We start from the raw sequence: 24,316 nt of genomic DNA, 5'->3' as shown, positions 1-24,316 counted from the left end.
GGAACTCAATAGATAGCACAGCCCTTGGGGGAAGTGCCTGGTATTTTCTAATAAAAACAAATATCAATCTTGGTTTCTATTGCTGTGATAAAACACCCTGAAAGAAGACAAGAGGGGAGGCTTTAGCTCACAGGTCTGGGACCCATCCTGCAGGGGTCAAGGTGGCTCACATGGCATCCACAGTTAGGAGCAAAAGGAGTGGATACATGCTCAGCTCGCTTTCCCCTCTACGAACAGTCTAGGACCCAAACCCAGAAAATAGTATTGCCTTTGTTCATGGTGGACTACCTTACTTCAATTAACAGGACTGAGGAAATCCTTTCTAGTAATGCTATACCAGGTTTAAACGACCCAGAGACTCGCTTTTTTTGGTGACTCCCAATTGTATTTGGTTGACAATTCTGTAACTGTCATAATCTTCAATTCACACCAGCAACTCCACTCTGAGGTATTATTGAGGGCAGGAGGCTATGAACATCCACAAAAATACTCTTGTTTTATTGGTGACAGAAAATCCAGGATTTAAGAAATGTGAGACATAGCCCAAATTGAGGGATAGCCCTGTATGCAATGTGAAACAAGGAACTAGAAATACAGAAACTTGAATGTCTCTCTAGAATGTTCCACTGAGCAAAAGAAATCAGACACAAAAAGGCTGCTCTACGCTCCCCAGTTTCATTATTATAAAGTTCAAGAACAAGACAAACTAACCTATGACAGACGCCAGAGGTGGGGGGCGAGGGGCAGCTGGAAGGAGTGAGGAGGGAGTATGTTGCTTAGGGATGAAGGATTCTAAATGGTTGCCCAGGAAATTAAACAAATAATATATGTGCCGTTCAGTGGAGGTAACCTGTGTTTCATTTTTGAAAATTACAGAGCAAAGCCAAGGAGCCCTGCTTTGTCCCCTCTGCCTGGATGAGGGTACACTGATCTAGATGACTGTCTCTTAACCTGTGGGTCGAGACCCCCTGAGCATATTCGCCACAGACATTTACATTACAATTCATAACAATAGTTAAATTATGGTTATGAAGTAGCAATGAAAATAATTTTATGGTTAGCAGGTCACCATAATATGAGGAACTGTATTAAAGGGTCACAGCATTAGGAAGGCTGAGGCTGCTATGAGAGAAAGAATTAATTACTCACGGCCCTAAAGTCAGTTTGGAATAGAAGCTTGGCTGCCCTTGCTGTCAGTAACAGCAACTTGGCCTCTCTCTGTTCTCCTAGGTAGCCTATCCTGGCCCCAGTTTACTAGAGAGAAGGGCTGTCTGTAGAAGTCCTGGAGGGTCCTCTAACCTTCTCACTGTGGTCTGCACAGCACTGATCATACCTTTCTGAAACACAGAGCAACCCACCACAGTGCGGGGCTTCTATGGTGGTGCACCTGCCCAGACCAATATTCCTTTCCAGTCTTCCCCAGCAAAGCCGGCAAGGGGTCAGTGATGGGAACGATTCTCACTTCCTGGGCAGCTCTGGCCCAGGCATCCCCTCGCTTGTCTGAGCTGTTTTCTGCTCTGTGACCTGGAGCCACATCTCTTCCTCATTCGCTCTGCCCCTCTCTCCACTTCTACTTTACTTTCCTGGCCACATTTTGAGCCTCAACATGACATTCCTGATTTCAGAATGAGACCCTCTCCCAAGTTATCTCCCACCCCCACACCAAAGACAGTTGTCAGCCACAGGGCAGGGAGTAGCTAACCCTTGGCTGTGAGTTCTACCTTCAGCAGTAGGGAAAAGACAGGGTTAAAAAAACAGTCCAAACTGGGTGGAGATGGCTCAGTGGTAAAGAGCACAGACTGCTCTTCCAGAGGACCTGAATTTGATTCCCAGCACCCACACAGCATCTCACAAGCCATCTGTAACTCCAGTTACAGATCCACGAGATCTACAGGATCTAGTGCCTTCTCTGAGGGCCACAGACATGGACACGGCAGACATACATGCAGGCAAAGCACACATACACATACAAATTGAAATGAAAACCAAATCTAAGCTCTGCCTAGAGAGAAGTTATACATGGTAAATGCATGTACCCATTTCACAGACAGGCAACTGGAGAGAAGTTACACATGGTAAATGCATGTACCCATTTCACGGACAGGCAACTAGGGCTTGAACTCAGCTACTGCCACCATAGTAGGACCTTCAGTCAGACCAGCTGCTTGTGACAGATCAGGACACGTGAAGGGAAGAGCCACAGAAGACTGTCTGTGAACCGCTTTCACAGAGTCAGACCAAGGCCAGAGAGGTCTTTCTCATCAGGTCAAACAGTCCTGATCTGGGTTTTCTGCCCTTCCCTGTTCCCTTCCTTTAACAACACTCCCTTCGATGGCAGGTGGGGTTTTTGTATTTTTTTGTTTTTGTTTTTTCCTTTTTCCTGTATTAGTCAGGGTTCTCTAAATCACAGAACTTATGGAATGTCTCTATATATTAAGGGAATTTATTGGAATGACTTATGGTCTGCAGTCCAACTAGCCCAACAATGGGCAGCTGTGAATGGGAAGTCCAAGAGTCTAGTAGTTGCTCAGTCCCATGAGGCTGAGTGCCTCAGCTGGACTTCTGTAGAAGCTGGAATCCTGAAGATGACGTTTCCAACAGATGTGCTGGCAAACACGTGCAAGCAGGTGGAGGGGGAAAAAAGCCCTCCTTCTTCCATTGTCCTTATGTAGGCCTTCCACAGAAGGTATGGCCCAGATTGAATGTGCATACCATCACACCTGGTCCTAAGCTTTTCTTTACTTGGAATTGAGACAATCTGACCCAGGTTGGCCTTGAACTCAGAGATCTGCTTGCCTCTGTCTCCTGGGATTAAAGGTGTTTATCACTTTGCCTGGGGCTAAGCTTTTCATAGCCACTATACCTCAAGATCCGTATCAAAAAGCCTGTGTCTTCCAGCCTCAAGATCTGGATCACAGGTGTGGCCTCCATTTCTGGATTGTAGTTCATTCCACACACGATGGGGTTGACAACTGGGAATGGCCATCACAACAATGATGCTGATTCAGGCTCACTTTAAAGACGAAAGTAGATGTTCGTTTTTGGTGGGGCATGTGCAGAAAGGATGCTTTTTTAAAAAAAAGATTTATATTATTATTTATGTATATGAATGTTCTTTTTGCATGCTTGTATGACAAAAGAGGGCATCAGACAGAACAGGGCACCATGTGGTTGCTGGGAATTGACCTCAGGACCTCTGGAAGAGCAGCCACTGCTCTTAACTGCTAAGCCGTCTCTCCAGTCTCATCCAGAAAGGATGCTTTTATTGGGAGGGGAACACACGAGAGGGAAGGTTCAGGTTCTGGCAGAGGAGAATGCAGACACCATACATGGGAACTTATAAGGCCACAGAAGTTGTAAGACCAGAAGAGGACATGGAAAACCAGGGGGTGTGCTTTCCTTATAGTCTTGTTGGGGACTCAGACTGTGCCAGCACCTTAGGCAATAGGTAGTCAGTTTCCTTTGCACTTTGCCCATGAGCTCTAGGTTGTGTCTCCAGCACATCATGCTGGGTGAAGTATGCAGTCCAGAGCAACCAGGTCACCACTGCTGTTCCCTGTAAGTGAGCTTTGTGTGAGGCTCACAGGTAAGGGATCACTTCTGCCCAAGCCAGGCATTTGGAGGGCATTTGGAGAAAACTTCATGAAACTTGTGACTACTTGAATGAGTTCTCACAGAACATCAGGAACTTCTATGTGGACAAGGTGGCCTGACTTGTGGCTGGCTGTCGTGCTGTCTGCTGGCTGGGGTCCAATCTGGTGTTGTCAAAGAGCACTTGGGCTGTTCTCCATGTGGCTCTCCACAGGTCTGAACTTCTCAGCAGCAGAGAGAGAGTGCCCAAGAGCAGGGAAGGAGACAGAAGCTATCAGTCCACTTAGGTCTGGACCTAGACACTGGGAATATACTTCTCAGAGTAGTCATTGGGACCAGATCATGATGAGAAGACAAGGTTAGTGGTCAGAGACTATTGAGTGTATAGACAGATGGCGGCCATCTTTGGGAAATCAAGTACGCAAAGTTTTGCTATTTTCCCAATACTATCTTGAGAAACCCAACAGAAACTTAAAAATCATTATTTATTTATGTCTACTTGGAAATAAAGGTGTTTATCTGTCCTTTGTTCTCTTTACACTTCTGAAAGAGGTATGTAGTAGCTTTGAGCGAATATAATACACCAATAGTCCTTCCTCTACTAAAATAAAGGCACAGCAACCCAGTACGCCAGTGGGAGCTGGCGAACGATCCCAATCAGAAGAAGCAGAGGCAAGAGGACCAAACTTGCTATGTAACTAGCTCAGAGCCAGCCTGAGCCATCTGAGTCTCTGCCTCAAAAAACAAAATAATGGAAAAGAAAGGAATCCATGTAGACATGGAGAGGTAGGAGTATGGTAGACTGATCTCAGCTTGACTAAGGTAGTTTAAATCTACCAGAAAGGGCAGCCAGGGATTGACAGAGAGGAGCTGTCGTTGTTAGCATCTTGGTCACTGTCTTACAGTTTTATTGCTGTGAAGGGACATCGTTTCCAAGACCAAAGCACCTTTTAGAAAGGAAAGCATTTAATTGGGGTTGGCTTACAGTTCAGAGGTTCAATCTATTACCATCATGGTGGGAAGCATGGCAGCAGGCAGGCAGACATGGTGCTGGAGGAGGAGCTAAGAGTTCTCCATCTTGATCCAAAGGCAGCTAGGAGGAGGCTCTCATTCCACACTGGGCAGAGTTTAGGAATAGAAAACCTCAAAGCCCATCCCCACAATGACTCACTTCCTCCAACGCCACACCCACTCCAACAAGGCCACACCCATTCCAACAAGGTCACACCCACTCCAACAAGGCCACACCTCCTAATAGTGCCGCTCCCTATGGGCCAAGCATTCAAACATGTGAGTCTATGCGGAAGGGGGCTGGGGAGGGTGGGGAACGGGGGTGGTGGTGGTCAAACCTAGTCAAACCACCACAGTCACCTTTCATTATGTCCTGCTTGGGACTCACAGTGTGATGTTTGGTGACTTGAGGAGCTGTAATCAGCTGCAGACAGATGATGCAAAGACTGTTCTTTTCTGTCCCAGGATTGGGAAAAACGAATACCATCCCTCCTCCATGACAAGGATGCAATTAGGATTAAAAGCCAGGAGTCCAGAGCAGAAAGCAGTTCAGGCCACTTGAGCTGTGGCTCTGCTGTCTCCAAGGGTGGCCAAAGCTTCCTTGGCCTCTTCTTGGTGGCAACTGACTGGAATGTTGGGACCTGAGCAGAACAGGGAAGGGCTCCAGACCCTTCCGGTTGAGCACACATTTCGTCCAGATGCGCCGGTGGAAGCAGAGGGTGGAAATACCACCGAGGCTGACGATAATGTGCTAACCAAAACAGGAAGCACGAGGAAGGTGGACGAGTGGGTTTCACTTCAGCTGTGTGATTTTTATCAATACTTTTATTGTTCTAAAACTCTTCTTTTTAAAAGGTATTTTCAAAACAAGCCCAAACTCTGCTTCCCATTCTGAATTATTGTGCCGACTCTATGCCTTCATTTGGGGGCAAGAGTGGATGAAAATAATGACCCCTGCTAGGTAGAGGGTAAAACACCAGGTTCTTCCCTAGGGGTGGGGAAAGGGGATTTTTACCGACTGAGAGACTGTTTCCTTGTGGAGAAAGGACATGGGCCCAAGACTCTGGGTAACCCAGAAAGAATTAGGATGAGCTGGGCCTCTGTGGTGAGAGTTTGATCTCCATCACGTCAAGCTCATAGCACTCCAGTGGCAGACATTCAAAGCTACCCACTGCCTGAGACCCAAGCAAGTCCCCTGCATGCTCCGTGTTTCCCTGAGAAATTTGCAGAGCACGAAAATTAGACCCTTTGAAGAACAAGCTTATTAACCAGAAATTATCAGTAGCATTCTGATGATTTTGTTCTGTGAAACAATGATGACGATAATAATAATAATAATGATAATAATAATAATAACAACAACAACAACAATAAAAATAAAAAGGAGATTTAAGTTCTTTTTTTTTTTTCCAGAGCTGGGGACCGAACCCAGGGCCTTGCGCTTGCTAGGCAAGTGCTCTACCACTGAGCTAAATCCCCAACCCTGAGATTTAAGTTCTTGATTTAAGTAGACCTGCTTTGTGACTAGCTGCCATTGGTGCTAATCCTAGGGAGAGGCCGGGCTGAATGGGCAGCAGTTTTCCACACCAGGGAGCCCTGTGCAGTCGTGAACAGATCGCCACAACACGTACAAGTTATGAACACGGACGGTCGGTCACAGTAGAGTCACGAACGGAAAGGAAGAACCTAACTTGCACACATGACGACTCATCTTGAATCTCTGACAAAGGAGCTGAGGATTTAGATCTCCTGGTTCTATCTCTGGCAAGGCCAGCCTGTTGCTGCCCCCAGGGCTCCCTCACTTACCTTTCCACATGAGTGATACCTCAGAGAAAATGGCTCTTCCTTTGGTTACTCAGATTCCAAAGCAAAGAAACAGTGTATGACACATTGGGAAACGTGTGATAGTCTCACTAGCCACACAGATGTTAAATTCCAACCCCGTTGCTGGAGCTGAACTGAGGTTTCAGAGTTGACTAAAATTAACTAAAGAGTCTTGTCACTTTCTGTGATCTCTTCCTGGAAGGCATTTGTCCCTTGGCACTGCACATGTGGCCAACCCACTGCTGGATGAGGCTTCCTACTTCCTGATTCAGCCTCTGAAGTGACTGCAGGTTAAGGCCACACCTAAGAGACTGTGGTGGGCAGCCTACCTGGCCTCAGCTTTGCCTCTCCTGTCTTCCCGGTGACTGCTCTTGTGTGTGAAATGTCTAGAATGTATTTGGACCCTGTCTTAGGCTTTAAATCAAGAAGCAACAAGAAGCCACCCATCTGTATGTATCTGCATGTGTGCATGTATTCTAGTGCATATGTTTTCACACGTGTGCATTTTCATGCTAGGAGGTCCCTCTCAGCTGTCATCTCTCGTTTTCTCTTTTTAAGCAAAGTCTTTCACTGGGACACAGGGTTTGCCAAGTAGTGGAGTTTAGCCAGTGTGCCCAAAGACTCCATCTGTCTCTACTTTCTCCGGATGGGGGTGACAAGTGGGTGCCACTACACCTGACTTTTTTACATGGCATCTGAGTATTAAACTCAGATCCTAACACTTACAAGGAAAGCACTTTACTAAATGAGCCATCTCCCTAGCCCTTCTAGTTTTTAAAAAGTGTTTATGGTAACCACAGAGACCCCTTTTTGCCCTCACTTGAATTTGGAAAGATTGTGTGTGTGTGTGTGTGTGTGTGTGTGTGTGTGTGTGTGTGTGTGTGTTGATTTAAGTTGTCCCCATTGAATTCTGGGATCTCAGAGAAGGGACCTAGATCCTAGATGTTGGGTGGAGAAAGGCTTCAGCTTTCATCACCCCGGGAATGAACTAACACCCTCCAACCCCATCCCCAATGAAGACCTTCCTACTGGACTGTGAGATACTTGTTGTGAGCTGGGGTTCTGGTGAAGCAAATCTGATCACAGTCATCATTGCCTCTACCTATTAGGTAGGTAAACTGAGGCAGTGGGTAGCTAAAGTGTGACCATTATTAAAAGTACAAGACCCAGGATTTAAAATCCAACAGTGGGTGCCAATGCCCACAGTGATGATCACTGTGGCAGGCTACTGTGTGCTTCTATGCAGAGTCCCCAAGAAAGTCCACACAGGTACGCATGCACAGTCTGACCTGCGGGAAGGGAAGAAAGAGGCCTAGGGATCTGCACTTTAATTCCCTGTGACAGGACCTTAGAGCACCCACCTTCTCTCAGATGAAAAGCAACTTAGAGTTTCTGTATGGCCTGGCCCAACCTCACTTCTGGACATTAGCGCTGTCCCAAGAGAAAGTGACATCCAGAAACTGGACCAGAGACCAGGAGAGTCTATTCTGGGGAGGAACCCAACAGCAGCTGCCGACAGACTCTAGAATGTCCCCAACCAAGCATCTCCCTCTCAAAGCACACAACTCTCCTATCCCGCACACTAAATGAAGCCCTTTTCTGGACCATGCAAACTAAACGGATCCCAGTTCCCCGTGCCTGGGATACATCTCTGTTTAGTCTTGTCCAATACACAGCACTGCTGACAGGGCATCGATAACAGCAAGTTAGGTGCGCCTGACAAGCCCCAGCTTTGCTCTTGTATAAAATGCCTGGTTTGTCTCACACAGAAGTGTGCCCATCACTCTTCATGAGAGGGCTCAGCCAACCCTGACTCTCGCTATGCACTCAGTGGACAGGGGTCAAAAACAGTACCCCTGTATGTCAGTCTGAAAGCCATGGGGATGTCATGACACTGGTGCCACAATAGTTGGTGACACTTTCTTAGAAAGAACACAAATTCCATAATTTGTCCTTATTAACATGACAAATTTTGGACACTATATTTATTACCCAGGATGGGTCCAGCAAGATTTCCCATCCCAAATGCCTTTCTCACTTTCCTAATGATCTGCTTGTCCTTGAATCCGGACATACCTACAAGTATGACACAAGTAACATGCTGTGACACCTGAGGCCAAGTTGTGAAGGAAGTGAATCATCCTTCTAATCTGACCACCACATGCATACTTGACGCTCCCCATACAAGGCCAAGAAATATGCCAGCTAGCATCCCCATCCCAGATCCTACTAGCCAGCACTGGCCACGGTCCTGTTAGTCACAATTGTTTGATGGCTATAGCCCAGCCACCCCCTCCCCCAACTGCACTGGAGATCCCCAAAGGACGATAACCCCCTTCTAGCTATGAGAGCTAATCAAACAATGGCAGAGTACTAGAACTACTGCACTTTAGCCTATCAGAACACAGGAACCTAAAGGCTAAAATGAGGTGACCAGCTCACTCCCTTTTCCCACTGCTCCATAAAAATTATAGAATGTAACCATGCCCACTCAACTTATGTGGGGGGTCTTTGTTGTTTTTGTTGAGGAAGAGGGAGAGGCTGATTAGTGGGAAAATATGTGTTTTAGTCTTGTCCAAGTTCTTTTTTAAAAAAATAAAAAGAGCATAAAAATACACAACGCATAAAAAAAAGATGTGTGTGTGTGTGTTTGAATGTGTAATTGTGTTTATGTAGTCTTTACTTTTAGTGGTCAAAGTTTTCAACAAATGAGGAAGAAGGAATGAACACACACACACACACACACACACACACACACACACACACACACACACACACACACTTGTTAGGATCTGCAGTACCAGAGTTGAGACTCTGGGTTTTGCTGTGTTTTTGATGTTCACTTTTAGAGACCAGGATTCAGGGGCTCATGCTGTTCAGGTAAACTTGCTATGTAGGCAAGAATGACCTTAATCCTCTGTCTTTACCTCTCCAGTTTAGGGATTACAGGTAAGTGCCCAGTTTATACAGTGTGAAGACTTGAGCACAGGGCCCATGCATGCTAGGTAATCACTCTACTAACCAAGCCACATAGGTATGTGCTCTGGCCATGCCAAGAGACTATTCTGGCTGCAGACACCTGCTGACAATTTTCTCTGTGGCTCTGCTCCCTCCCTGGTTGCTGACTTTAATCCCTCTGTCCCAGGGCTCTAACTCTAGGTGGAAGCTGGAGTTAACAGCATTGCCTGCACTGAGCAGTGAGGTGCATAAGAAGGCTCTGGGTTCTGTGCAGAGTCCTCTTCTTCCCTCTCTCACTAGCACTAGCGCCTGCCTTCACTTCCTGTTATTTCCCCTGCTTTCTTCTTTGGCCTTTTCTCCCTCTAGTTGGAAGGAATTCTTACCAGGACTACCTCAGGAATCTGCCCAATCTGTGGTTCTTCACAGCTCAGCAAAGCAGCCCCCAGGCCTGAGGGAAGGGCTCTGTGCAGCTCTTTTCTCTCTCTTCTTTCCATCCAGACCGGACGCTCAGGAAGTATTCAGTGGAATGCACAGTGGTCTGGGGGAACCTGGCAGCTACCATGAGGCCTCTGCCTCAACCCTGCCTTGACTCTAAACCACCCCGAGTCCTCAACACAGCCCCAGATTGTGGGTCACCTTCTCTGGTGGAGCACTGGGGAGGAACTTCAGTCAGAGCAGTGGTAGGAGTAGGGGCAGAGGTGCTTAAGCAAGGAGTTAGTGTTACAGAAGACCTGTGATAAACTGTTAGGTCCCACATTCCACACAGTGTCACCCATGATGAGCTAGATTTTACAGACAAGCAAACTGGAGGCTGGTGAACGGTTATCCGTCCAGCCACACAACGGATGAAGAGTGGACAGAACTTACAGGTGCCTCACGAACATGGTTGAAAGAGACAAATGGATGACTCCATGAAAGGAAGAATGAACCCACCAGCCGCAGGTTCTGGAGCCTTTCCTTAGGATAAGCCGCAGAAGAATACAGAAGATATGCCAAGATGTGTGTGCCAAGCTGGGTGAGTGGGGTGGGCTCCTGGAGCTGGGCCAGGCTGGAGAAAGAAGACCAGGGTGGAGGATAAGAAGATGCCTCACCCTAGGAGAAGCTGTGCCCAGGAGAGGTGGCTGCAGTGGGAACCCAGGTCTTCTGCAGCAAGCCTGTGTGTGGGTGACCTTTTGGGCTGTGGCTGCACAGGGAAGGAGGATACGGGACTGGATTGGTAAAGAGAAGCTTCTTCTCATTGAGCATCCTGGTGCAGGTAAAGCCTCTTCCATTGCGACCTTGCAGACAGAGAGGCTTTGACTTCTAAGAAAGGCTAAGAATTCGGTGACTCATTAACGACCATTTGGGACATGGCAGTTCATATTCTTCTCTTTTTCATGTGTGGCCCATATATGGGTGTGTGCGCGCGTGTGTGTGTATGTGTGTGTGTGTGTGTCCATGAGTATAAGCTCACATTTGTGTGGTGATGTGCATGTATGTTCAAAGTTTGATGACAGTCGTCTTTCACTGAGTCAGAGTTTCTTATTTGAGCTCAGAGCTGGTTTCTATGGCTAGTCTAGCTAGCCAGCTTGCTCCAGGAGTCCCACCTCCACTTGCTAAAAGCTGGAATTACAACTGGACTGCTTTGCCTATCTAGCATCTACAGTGCATTGGTTGGTTTTTTTGTCAACTTGACACAGGCAGACAATCCTTGGAAGAAGGAAGCTCAACTGAGGAATCGCTGCACAGATCATTGCGGGCGGTGCCACATCTGGTCAGTGGTCCCTGGTCACATTAAAAAGAAAGAGCAGGGGTGGGGCTGGGGATTTAGCTCAGTGGTAGAGCGCTTACCTAGGAAGCGCAAGGCCCTGGGTTCGGTCCCCAGCTCCGAAAAAAAGAACCAAAAAAAAAAAAAAAAAAAAAAAAAAGAAAGAGCAGGAGTTGGGGATTTAGCTCAGCGGTAGAGCGCTTGCCTAGCGAGCGCAAGGCCCTGGGTTCAGTCCCCAGCTCCAAAAAAAGAAAAAAAAAGAAAAAAAAAAAAAGAAAAAAAAAAAAAAAGAAAGAGCAGACTGAGAGAGCATGAAGAGTGCAAAATGACTCATCTTTTAATATTATGTAAATAGTAAATCAATGTAGCAGCTGGATTTCTTTACTTTTGCTAGTCCCCAGTTAACCACACAGAGAAAACAAGTTTTATTCCAAGCTGCACCTCAATATCTGGGCAGTTAAATGGTCTATCTTAGCCTCCCAGCCCCAATCCCAAATACTTAACATGATTACAATTAGGGCTTCAGTTACTTCTTTCTATGGTATCTTCTCAGACTCGAATTCCAATCTCTTTCTCTCTCTCTCTCTCTCTCTCTCTCTCTCTCTCTCTCTCTCTCTCTTCCCATCCCCTCCCCCTTGTGGCCAGAAGCTCCTCCCTATTCTCTCTTCTGCCCAGACATTGAGTGATCAGCATTTATTGACAAAGCAGAGAGTAAATGGTAAGGTTTATTTATATAAACTTGAGACAGGATTCTACACCTAAGCATTACAATGCCGAGACAGGTTGAAACCAGAAACCAGCCTTTGAGTAACACAAAGATAACCTTTACACAGTACACAAGAAATTGTGCCCACAGAGGAGCAAGTGAGGAAGAAGAGTTCCTCCTTAGTTCCTGCCTCTGGTTCCTGCCTCAAGTTTCTGCCCTGACTTCCCCTGATGACGCACTGTAATCTGTTACATGAAATAAACCCTGGGCTGTTTTTAGTGTTTTACCCCAGCAATATATGCAAAACCTAACAAAGGAACATGGATTCCAGGATCCAGACTCCAATCCTCATGCATGCTGCTTGTGCCGCAAGCATTTTAACCATTGAACTATCTCCCTGGCCTCTCACTTAATTCTCTGTTGCCATAGCAACAGGAGCCAGATACTGGAAGCTAAATACTCTGCAAAGAAAAGAAGTTTATTTTGTTCACAGGTTTGGAGGCTAAAGTTGAAGGTCTAAACTCGAATAGTTCCATCCATGCTGTCTCTGGCAAAGCTGTGTGGCTGCATCTCAACAAAACAGATGGCGTCCTGGTAGAAAGAATTGTGTGTGTGTGTGTGTGTGTGTGTGTGTGTGAGAGAGAGAGAGAGAGAGAGAGAGAGAGAGAGAGAGAGAGAGAGAGAGAGAGAGAAGAGAAGAGAAGAGAAGAGAAGAGAAAAGAGATTGATTCAGGGGCTTTCTTTGTAGCAATTTGTTTTGTGTGAAGAACCCAGAGACCTGAGAACTACATTAATCCTGTCCAAGGACATTATCCCAGTAACCTGACTCCAAATAAGTTCTGCCTCATAAAGGTCTATCTTAGGGTTGTGGTGAAGAGACACCATGACCAAGGCAACTCTTATAAGGACAACATTTAATTGGGGCTGGCTTACCGGTTCAGAGGTTCAGTCCATTATCATGAAGGCAGGAACATGGCAGCATCCAGGCAGGCATGGTGCAGGAAGAGCTGAGAGTTCTACATCTTCCTCTGAAGACTGCTAAGAGAATACTGACTTCTAGGCAGCTAGGATGAGTGTCTAAAAGCTCACACCCTCAGTGACACCTACTGCAATAAGGCCACACCTACCTCAAGAGAGCCACACCTTCTAATAGTACCACTCCCTGTGCCATGTAGATACAAACCATCTTGAGGCCCATCCCCACCAGCATTGCCACTCCAAAGCTTCACCTTCTAATATAATAGTCTTTAGAGGACATGCTCAAAGCATCTGCAGCTCACTGTGGGACTGTCAGTCATTGACCTCATCCCCACATTCATTGCTGTCACCATTCCCGTTTTATCACTGTTGTCAACCTTGCAATCCATCAATGACTCTTCACCATAAAGGGAAGGGACCGCGGTCCTTTGGAGGCTCGTGGGTTGCTGGCTTAGCTCATCACTTCAGATAGGTGGGAGCTTGGGGACATTTTAATGCAAGCCTCATATTCATCATATATAAAATGGAATAATTCAAAAAATATAGTGGGGAGGAAATTGTAGTCAAAGGGATAATGGTTAAGGTTTTAGACAAAAGAGATAATACAAGAAATGTATTGCACAGCGTGGTGACTTTAGCTAATAAAAACCAAACCAAACCAAACCAAAAACAGAAAAATGAGTAATACATATAATAACTAGTTTGATTTAGCCATTCCACAAGGCATGCGCACAATCAATATATACATATATAATTCATATTTGTCAATTAAAAATAAATTAATTTTAAGATCAGTTTACACTCATCTGCATCCTCAGTCATCTTTTATTTCGTCACAGTGGAAACATGGATACATGTATTAAGATACCACATGGCTGCTGGGTGTGGTGACATAGCATGGTACTCCAACAGCAGAGGCAGATGCATCTCTGTGAGCTCCAGGCCAGTCAGGTCTACATTCTGAGACCCTGCCTCAAAACAAAACAAAACAAAACAAAACAAAACAAAACAAAACAAAACAAAACAAAGCAAAGCAAAGCACAAACAACGAAAAAGGCAGTGTTGGTGGCCCACACCTTTAATCCTAGTACTCCCGAGGCAGAGGCAGGTGAGTCTCAAGTTCTGAATCTACAGAGTGAGTTCCAAGACAGTCAGGGCTACACCAAGAAACCCTATCTCAAACAAACAAACAACAACAAAGCGGTTTTACTTACCCAAGCAGTGGTGGCACACTCATTTAATCCCTGTACTGGGGAAGCAGAGGTAGGCAGACATCTGTGAGTTCAAGGCTAGCCTGGTCTACAAAGTGAGTTCCAGGACAGTCCTGTCTCTTGGGGAAGCTGAGGGTGTGTGTGTGTGTGTGTGTGTGTGTGTGTGTGTGTGTGTGTGTGTGTGTGTGTATGTGTGTGTACAGGCAACAATAAAACAAAATAAAACCCCTAAAACAAAAAGAACAAAAACAACAGCAACAGCAACAACAAAACAAAAAGTCAAGCAAAGGAAAAAAAAATACCCTCAAAAGTGGAAAAAATTCTATTTCTACCCATAAGACTACAGTTTTTACATTTTAGGGACCAATTTTAAAATTTAATATAAAACAAGTAGAAAAACAGTTGTTACAAGCAAGTGTAAAAATAAATGGCTTCACTCTTAGCGCTGGTCCGTTCGGTGTAGTGTCAGCTGCTCCAGTCACGAGGAGGGGTCAGCGGCTGGGGGGGGGACAGTGCTTTCGGGTTTGGCGATGAGTTTATCCCTCAATCCCAAGCCTTTTCTCAACGGACTGACAGGAAAGCCAGCAATGGTGAGACTTAAGTAGGGCATGGAGTACAAGGGCTACCTGGTCTCCGTTGATGGCTACATGAACATGCAGCTTGCAAATACAGAAGAATATACAGACAGGGCACTGTCTGGACATCTGGGTGAAGTTCTAATAAGGTGTAATAATGTCCTCTATATCAGAGGCGTTGAAGAGGAGGAGGAAGATGGGGAAATGAGAAAATAGCATCTTGGGGGAGTTTTTTTAAAATATATATGTATTTCTATAAAATAAAGATTTAGGTTTTTTTTCAATTTGATAAAAAAATAAATAAACAGCTTCTACATTCCCATATGAAAAAGCAAAAACAGAAAACAAAACCTCATACCTTTGAGACAGAGTATTATTGCGTACCCCAGCCCAGCTGCAAAACTCATGAGCCTCTGCCTCAGTTCCCCATGATTAATGAAAGTTTTAAGAAAGAAAACACAATGTCCTTAGTTCCAAGCCTGTTGTGCGGTGTCAATGTAATTCACTGTCCTTTCTTTCTGTCAGTGAGTGAGCCCTGTAAGGGGACGTGCTGTGGGAGCTCTCCATGGCTCCAGAACGCCACAGAAGACAGGAGAAGCTAGAAGAAACACAGCCAGGGGAACCTGAGTATTAGCGGGGAAACTCCACCGAGCTCCTCACCCCAGAACCCTGGCTTTCCCGAGGGTGGAGTCCATGCCTCTCCCTCCCAGTCAGGCTTCTGGGAAGTCATCCAGCAACACTGCCATTTGGTGGTTTGTTTGTTTGCTTCTAAAGACATAAAAATCCAAGCTTATCAAACAAAGTCACACTTGGCCCTGCCATCTTGAGAGGTAAATTCCACCATTATCTATGCACTTCAACCCCTGCGCAGAACACTTAGTTCCCAGGCGAGCTGGCAGCTGTCTCCAGGGTTGACCTTCACCAACTCACCCCTTCAGCCGAGGAGCCAGTCAGTCACGAGGCGGGCGTGCCAGTCACACAGACTAGGGAAATGCCCAAAGGTCCAGCCCACAAGCTGGGAGGTTTGAAAAAACCTCTTTGAACTTCAGTTTCCTCGTTTCTATAAAAGTGGCTTGAGGACAATTGTCTCCTCACCAGCTGGCTTGTGACGAGGAGTCATGAAAAGGTGATTAAACATTGACCCCAGTGCTGGCTTTGGGGAGGGCTCAACACGGAACAGCTGTGGTCTCGCTACTCACGAGTGGAAGGACGAGGTGAGGCTAGGAGAGGATTGTACACTAAAAGGGAAAGACAGAGAGCTGTGGCTAAGAAGCACGGGGCAAAATGAGGTCAACTAGTGGAAACTTCATCCAAACCTTTGCCAGAACTCTCTTAAAGCCTAAACTCAAAATCACCCATTCCTACTGTGTGTGTTAGAACCCACTGAAACGGAAAGGGAGCATCCTGGTCCAGAAGTAGGGTTCATGTTCATACTGCATCTTTGCACAAATTACAGGCCCGGCATGGGAGGGGCAAGACAGTGCCCTCTCTCTGAGAGCATGCAGCCCCGTTAGAGTGGAAGCCCTGCAAGGCTAGCATTCTTCTCCTCCTGAGGACTGTGTGATACTCTACTCGTGGCTCCTGCCTCTCCTCACTCTGCAAAGCCCACAGGACCATAGAACGAGAGGGAAAGAGACACGACGAGTTTCCGGATGAGCGCTGGTAAGAGCTGACTCAGAGTTCTCCTTGTTTCTCACTCCCACCGTGGTGCCTGGCGACACTCCAGATGTTGGAGGCTCCGCCAGCCTGTGTCCTCAAATGGAGATCATGGGAAAATCCATGGTGGGTGAACAGTACAGGACTCGGTTCCTCTCCCAGTTCACACACACCAGTCACTGTGAGCCTTGGGGGTAGTGGGGGATCCTTACCACAGTCAACCTGATTCACCATCAGATGAGTGTGGACAAGGGTGGGAACAGGAGGAAAACAAAGCCTAGAGACACCAGTGGGAGGGACAGAGTCAGGGAGTATAGGGTAAGAACCCTTGGAAGAAGACAGGCCTGGCAAGAGGCTGAGTGGAATTGGGGGTGGCAGAGCAGAGGGTGATGGGGTTGGTTTAGGATGAGAAACAAAGGTGATCAAAAGCAGTGATTCAAAGAAAGTGCCTCCAGGGGTCCTTGGAAATCCCAAGTTCTTCCTCAGGCCAGACACACAGGGGAAACAAGATGAATTCAAAACCAACGCCAGGCCTTCATGACCACAGTTGAGTTTCACAGCAATCGCTGTGATTCGAAGTTAGCAGAAACAGGACGGAGTCTTAGCGGTCTAGTCTCTACCTCAGGAAGACTTCTCAGACCTCCTGCAGTCTCAAATAGCTTTTCTCTCGCTCTAAATAACTCTGGTACTGTGTTCGATCTTCTGCAGGATGCTTTGTGAGCTGTAAGAGTCATGAGGTCACTCCAACCCTGCTTTCCGTCCTTCAGTCACCCATTCGGTACCCATCAGGATATGCTAGGTACCACTGTGCATCCCAAAAGGGCATCATATGATGCAAGATGCAGGCTTTCCTGGGTCCACAGCAACATCAAAAAGAGCAAACCAGACATGCAAAGAAAGCGATTTTAACACGAGACAGATGTGCAACTGAGTAACACGATCAGGTGATGCCAGCCACATAAACATGTTTTGAAAATGTGTATTTTATTTCTTATACATGTACATTTGTTTTCATCAAAAATAAAGATCAAATCAAATTTCAAAGAGATATAAAACCCAAAGAAGAATCGATTTTAAGTTGTATTATTAGAAATAAAGAAAATATGTTTGAGATAAAAATATAAAAGGGGCTTACTTTAGATTACGCTGTTAAATGATGATCACTTTGGATAGAGAGCATTTGAAACAGAGGGAGACAGTAAGGGAAAACAGCTCATGTGGAGACTGGGAAGGCTACTCAGGACAAAACAAGCTATATACCCAGGATCTTCAAGTAGGAAGACCTTAGGATCCGAGAGAGTCTCGGAGACAAAGTCTTGAGCGGAGTATGGACAAATGGGTCCTCCAGGTCACCATAGGATATACATATCAGATGATATGAGAATTCACTAGACAAAGGCATAAGTGAGCTGGGGAGGGCACCATGTCAGCTTACTGGGATGGCAAGTGCTGTAGGGAACACACTGGTGGGGAAAACTGAATGTGGGTGTGTCAGCTATGGGATGACTGGGGTCTCTGTGGAGGAAACAGTTTAAGGCTAGAGCCTCTACAGATCCATTGGAGGGAAGTTCAAAGAGGTGCAGGATGGACCTGGAATCGCTGGCTTGTGCACCTGTACTGGCTGGTTTTGTGTGTCAACTTGACACAAGCTGGAGTTATCACAGAGAAAGGAGCCTCGGCTGAGGAAATGCCTCCATGAGCTCCAGCTATAAGGCATTTTCTCAACTAGTGATCAAGGGGGAAGGGCCCACTGTGGGTAGTACCATCCCTGGGCTGGTGGTCCTGGGTTTTATTTTTTTTTTCTTTTTTTCGGAGCTGGGGACCGAACCCAGGGCCTTACGCTTGCTAGGCAAGCGCTCTACCACTGAGCTAAATCCCCAACCCCGGTCCTGGGTTTTATAAGAACAAGCTGAGTAAGCCAGGGGAAGCAAGCCAGTAACATCTCTCCATGGCCTCTGTATCAGCTCCTGCTTCCTGCCCTGTGTGAGTTCCAGTCCTGACTTCCTTTGGTGATGAACAGCAATGTGGAAGTGTAAGCTGAATAAACCCTTTCCCCCCAACTTGCTTCTTGGTCATGATGTTTGTGCAGGAATAGGAACCCTGACTAAGACAAGAACGGTGTTTGAATCCATGCACAGTCTGATGGAAGCCACCTGGGGTAGGAAGTCAAGAGCTTCAGGGGCCCAGAGAGCACTCACACTCAGGAGTCTGAAAAAGGACCACTGGGGAGGTAGGAGGTGAGCTGGGAGAGTCTGTTGACAGATGCTCAGAGTGTGTCCAGACTCAGGATAAAGTCCAAGAGCCAGCCAGACGGGTTGCTGGCAACCTTGACCGAGAGCTCCAGGGAAAGCATTGGGAGCTGCGCCAGGCTGCCTTGAGTCCAGGACTGCAAAGGAGTTAAGAAAATAGACACAATGTGAACAAATCCGATTATTTTGAAAGCTGTGACTCTGAAGGCAAAGAGAGAAGAGCTCAGAGGTCTCTGTGCCAGAGGGGCTGGAGGCCAGGGCACCAAGGAAGCACTGTTGGATGCTGGTTGGAATTGTCCAGAAACAGAAGGGCACTGTGCAAGAGGCCAGAGACACCAAGAGAGTGGGATGGCTGACTCCAGAGCCCAGCTGGGAGGCCTCTGGCCATCTCTGCAGGGAGGAGAGAGACACAGCCTAGATGAGATGGCCAGTTTGATGTCCAGAAGATGAAAGTTGAGTTGGGGGTGGGGTCACTTGGAAGGAAAGTGCAGGGGTCCATGGAGCAGAATGAGGGCCAGATGCAGACATAGGAGAGCATACGGGTCCTGTGGGCACAGGACAAGATAGAATAATGGAACCCCTAGCCTAGCCTGGCAGTGGTGAGGGTCAACCTGCAGGCTGAGCTGAATGGAGAGCCCGGTACAAAGGCACCCGTCAGATTGTGTGATTCTCTCTCCAAACAACCAGAAGCCGTGGTTGAGCCACAGAGAGGTGGAAGGGAGGACTCTCTGGGCTTGGGATTTTGCCAAGCAGCTATAACAAAGGTCAGCTTGCTGAGGGAATTCCCATTACGAAGATTCTGAGGAATAGAAGCCAGACAGAAAAGAGGAGAAGGCAGGAGGAAGGCCCAGGAGAAAAGCAGAACAAAATGGAGGGCCACAGGCATCCTGCAGGGACAGCAGGAGGGCAGAGGTATTGGGGATCTGGATCAAGGGTAAGACTCAATGGCTGTAGGAATAGAGCGTTTGAAGAGAGGGGTCTCCAGAGAAGTATGGGCTACATGCTGCATGGTCCACTGGATAGGATATAGCTGTCTCCAAGGACAAGGGAGTAAGAGACCATGAGAGAGGTGGAGTCCATGCCAATGCCTCTGATTAGCCTATGAGCCACACCCTTACCAGGTCCCACCACGTTCTAGCTGTACAGTTCCCTTCTCTACAGTTCACTAATTTTGTAAGAGTGGGGACAAGGATTGGTACCTACATCTTAATATTTATGTGAGCACCAAGGGAGATAATTCAGGTAAAACGCTGAAAACAGCACACACTCATAGGGCTAAATAGCGGCCTTTGGGGTGAGCTGCATTAAATCAGGGCATTGGAGCCACTGGCTAAGGCAGCCCCAGGAAATGAAGTCTTCCTCATGTGCCTGACCCTCAGGCCCCTCAGCTTTGGAGACTGACTTGGGAGCTAAAGATTGACCTGTGTACAAGTCTCAGGTACACAGGGGTGGGTAGATCTGGTGGCCAGTTGTGGGTCATCTTCATGTCAAGCTGACTGGGTTTAGAGTCACATAGGAGGTACACCCCAGAGCTTGTCGGGAAGGGTGTTTCCGAAGCTGAGGAGGAAAAGGCCACCCCGAGCGCTAACTAGCAGCACCATTCCATGGCCTGGGCGGGGGGGGGGGGGGCGGGGGGGGGCGAACTGAGTAGAAAGGCAAAGAAATAAATAAAAAGAAGTAACTGGTTTTCAGTAGTCACTAGCATTGCTTCTGCAGATTGGAAGGGACCAGTTATGTCCCACCTAGGCACTGGGACTGACCGATGATGGACACAAACTGAGCCCAACTAAACTGAAGCTTCTCCACTTTCATTGCTTTTTTTTTTTTTTTTTTAAATTTCTGGTATTTTGTAAACTAAATAACAACACAGTACCCTTCCCGCCTCTATCACTGGCTTCTGCAGGCACGAACCTCTTGCGCCTGTGACTTGGCTCCGTTCCTTGTACACTTCCTTAGGTGCATGGAACACTGAACACAAGATTCCTAAAGGTACATTGCCACTAGTGGCCAGACGTAGGAGCTAGCATAGGTCTGTGCACATACATATGTGAAATATGGATTAGACAGATATCATATGTGATAACAGTCAGGGAAATGGATACATCACTGCCAGCCTGGGCATCTGTGAGAACCATACAACAGATGAAGGGTTCTGTCTGCTAGTCTCAGTTCAACCCAAGGCCCCAAATGGACCCAAGAAGAGGCTGGGCCCGGCCATCAGAGGTGGGGCCTGTCCCAGCCTCCCTGATGGCTGAACTCAGTCATTAGAACTGCCTCGCAGAGCAGCAGCGGATGGGTAGAAGTTATCTGAAGACAGTTCCATCAATCAGTACTCATCGCAGGTCTGTGGCTTTTCAGTCTCAGATGCTGGGTCCGGACAGCTTCTGCCTGCCCTGGCCCTCTTTCTGAGTTTCCCTGCCATGACAATACAAAAGGAGCTTGCACATTCAGGACACTTATTGGGCCAGGCTTGCTCCCGACCTGGCTACTTTTCAATAGAAAACTGTGTCGGGCTTCAGAAGAGCTTGCAGTCATAGAACACACAGAAAGAAAGGCTCTCGGCATTTAGGAACACGGACAATGAATTCTCGCTCTTTGAACGTGGAGTTTCTTTTGACGTTTTTTGGAAAGAAAACATTTAGCTTACTTTATATAAACCTACAGTTCTTCAAAGTCAGACAAAAAAAAAAAACCCATAAATTATACAAAACAAGGCTGTGCTTAGAATTGTTGTCATTTCCTCCCTTGGCTCTTTAAGGTTGACTTGTGGACAGAGGGAGAAACAGACTCTGTCCGACAGGGAGCCATTGTCCCTGGCTGGTGCTTTACTTTGCCATAGAGGTGCTGTGTACACATGTTGACATCATGTCTCCGGGGGTGGGGGTGGGGGTGGGCGACAAAGTCCTTCAGGTTTCACACCTACCTCTCAGGAGTTTTGCTTTGGGAAAGGGGGTTTGTCAGTATGGCTGTGCCCAGCTATCCGATAACAAGATCTCCCCAGCTTCAGACACCTGGTGTTAACCTTTACCTCGGGGACAGGTCCTCACTTTCCCTGGTCCAAAAATAATCAGTAACACTGATCTCATGTGGGATTTTAGTCACAGGAGCAAGTGTATTCCCTCACATCTCGTCTGTCTGTCTGTTTGACTGTCTGACTGACTGTCTGTCTCTAACTGTCTGTCTGTATGCATGTCTGAACTTTAAAGCCCCGCCAGGATCCAGGAAGGTCAGTCCCATGTTTTGAAATCAAGTGGAGGGAATAAAGTTGTGACCCATGAGGTCACCAGCTGGGTCTTTTTGATGCTCTGGGAAGAGCTTCCAGAGGTCTCTGTCCAGACATCGTCAGATGAGAGACATGGTGTCCCAAGGCTGCCTTGGCCTTCTGCTGTACAAGGATTTGAAGCCAAATTTCCTGTGGAAGAGAGTTCAAAGAAACACGGGTCTCAGTGCTTCTCTATCCCATTGCCCTGGGGCCAGGGCTCCAACCGCAGCCCCAGCCTGTCCTCTCCCACTCCCCTGCCCCAGGCCAGGGCTGTGCAGTGAAAGGCCCTCTAGCAGACAGTACCACCAAGGATAGTCCCAGAGGCCTGGAGGGAACTGGGAAGGATGCTTCCTTTCTGTTCCAATGTTGTGTTTGCTCACCGAGTCCAGGGAGCAGCCACAGTCTTTCCCTGGACGGAGAACTCTGTCATCCTCAAAAGTACTCTAGAACCCTAGGCCTGAGTCCTCCTCGATGGTTCCCAGTCACTGCAAGCTCACTAGAGCTGCAGCCCCCTGAGTGTGCACAAGACCTGTAGGACGGAGGACAAATCTTGAAGATAGCACTGAATGGTGGTCAGGGAGCTACTAGAAAATGAATCCTCCTCCGGCTGTCTGGGAAGAGACTCCTTGAGAAAGCAAGGGCGCCCGGTGGGAGTGAACTCGGCCTTCTGGGAGGCAGTCTGTGGCATGTTCCAGGAAGGAGGGGCCCTGCTTACCCAGATTTATTTTCCTCAAGTGTCATTTTCAGATGACACATGAACACTGCTGTTTTAAGTGGCCGCCAGGTTCAGATAGACTGTGTGGAGAACGCTACCAACCATTCTCTCCGGGGAGTCCACACATCGAATCCTGCCTCTATGGAGCTCTGGACAGAGACTCTCACAGGGAGTTCAGAGGACACACAGTGGTCCCAGAGTCCAGAGGCTGCTCATTTGAATAGGACGAGTGTTCTCACACCTTACAAATTGAATGCTTACATGTATTTGTGTGTACACACGCATGTTCACACGTGCAAGCATTCCACGGCATGCATAGAGAACCACTTGTGAGAGTCGGTTTTCTTCTTTCCCCATGAACTCGAGTCCTTGGGTTTGACAGCAAGCACCTTTACTTCCTGGTAATCTTGCTGGCCATGCACTTTTTAGAAAGGTGCCTATCATGAACGTCAAGAAGCCAAGGTGGGGGATGCAGCTTACATGAGAAGGATTTACCTCAGAGTCCTACCCAGGCGTGGAACTGCCACTCGGTCGCCCTAGCAGATGGTGCTGAGTGCCCACAGCTTAACTGGTCCTCTCAGGTCCTGCCAAGTCAGAGTGCTGAGCCTCAACCCGGAGGACAACTTCAATTATAAGTGGCAAGGCACCTATGAGTTACCGTTACTGGGAAAACAGCATGGGACAATCTAAATGACCTGAGGGGCACTGGGCTGAGCCCAGCCTCACACGGATAGGTGGGGAGAGCCTGGTCTGGGATAGTTAGCTGTCACAAAAAGCCATTTCTGGATGGGCCTCTGAGATACTGTTAGAAATAGCTAGGAATCCCCTTTTTAAGACTTTCTCCAGTGTTAGTGGGTTGGGCCTCAGTGCAAAGGACTACTTTCCTCTTTCTCTGCACACCTCAGGGAGGCTCAGAGCCTTCTGTACCTCCTCCAGGCTCTGTCCTTAAGGAAGCAATGATTGTGCCAAGACCCTCTGTGACAGCAAACTCCACTGAGCCGGCGGATATCAAGCCCACAGTGATTCATGCTATCGCTGATACGTGCTGGACGTGAGACGCCCTCTCTTCTGCCTCCTAGGGCACACTCATGGCTCCTCCTTCTCTCTGACCTCACCTAGCCCTTTAGGTTTGTCAACAGCAGGCTCTGACTCACCTGATGACTGGGCTCTCCCTGGGCACACAGCTTGGAGCTGCTTCACCTGCTCCCTCCATGGCCTTGGCCCTGGGCCCTCCAGCCCACTTTGTCCTCCCACTCACCCTGCCTTTGGCAGGCGGCATGGGTGCTTGGGCCAGGGCAAATTGGCAGAGGGAAGTAGAGATGAGAATTGAACATTTTGCAATTACAACTAATTTAAACAAACAGTGAGCACCTGTCCCTCAGCGTGTTTATCCTGTGTGTTTTCATTTGCTCCAACTACAGTGCTGGCCCCCCAGATTCTGCAGTCACCCATGAGAATTTGGGGGAAGCTCTAATCCAGAGACTATGGGGCCCAGACACACCTTGTAGTCACTTTCACAGTAGAGCCTCTGGGAGATTTGGAGAAATGGGCTCCTCTCCCTGGTATTTTGTATATCAAAACAAACAAAAAGCCTGAGCTGGAGAATGCCCCATTTCTTTACCATCTGGCCTGTGTGTAACCGATGTTCCATATGGGGATGAAGGTTGGCCATTGGGTCCATCACCCATCTATAACAACAACAACAACAACAACAACAACAACAACAACAATAACAACAACAACAACATCATCTGTTTGGGAGTCTGGGGGCTCCACAAGACCCAGCTGTAAGCACTTTCTCAACTAGTGATCAATGGACCCAGTCCATTGTGA

General features: G+C 47.4%; 2 long non-coding RNA genes and 1 pseudogene across 10 annotated transcripts in view; 2 read left to right on the top strand and 1 right to left on the bottom strand.

The window, feature by feature from the left end:
- Positions 1–13,617, bottom strand: part of LOC102555576 (uncharacterized) — an 83,098-nt gene extending 69,481 nt beyond the window's left edge. For 4 of the 8 annotated variants that reach the window (XR_015683781.1, XR_015683782.1, XR_015683784.1 and 1 more), the window contains exon 1: positions 12,771–13,148. This is a non-coding gene — a long non-coding RNA (uncharacterized LOC102555576). Of the gene's footprint in view, positions 1–12,770 lie in introns of all 8 variants that reach the window. The other 4 variants (XR_015683780.1, XR_015683786.1, XR_015683787.1 and 1 more) reach the window with 4 other exon arrangements.
- An 886-nt stretch (positions 13,618–14,503) lies between these two features.
- LOC147995679 (small nuclear ribonucleoprotein F pseudogene) lies at positions 14,504–14,817 on the top strand (annotated as a pseudogene).
- A 637-nt stretch (positions 14,818–15,454) lies between these two features.
- On the top strand, positions 15,455–17,318 carry Snrpf-ps3 (small nuclear ribonucleoprotein polypeptide F, pseudogene 3). Of its 2 annotated transcripts, none has more exons than XR_015683789.1 (3): positions 15,455–15,727; positions 16,058–16,263; positions 16,966–17,318. It is a non-coding gene; the product is annotated as a small nuclear ribonucleoprotein polypeptide F, pseudogene 3 (long non-coding RNA). The 2 variants fall into 2 exon arrangements; XR_015683788.1 differs by having other exon boundaries at positions 15,658–15,815.
- The last annotated feature ends 6,998 nt before the right edge of the window (positions 17,319–24,316 follow it).

Source organism: Rattus norvegicus, chromosome 3, assembly GCF_021556685.1.
Source record: "Rattus norvegicus strain SHRSP/BbbUtx chromosome 3, alternate assembly SHRSP_T2T, whole genome shotgun sequence".
Lineage (NCBI taxonomy): Eukaryota > Metazoa > Chordata > Mammalia > Rodentia > Muridae > Rattus > Rattus norvegicus.
This window is presented reverse-complemented; position numbering and strand designations above follow the sequence as displayed.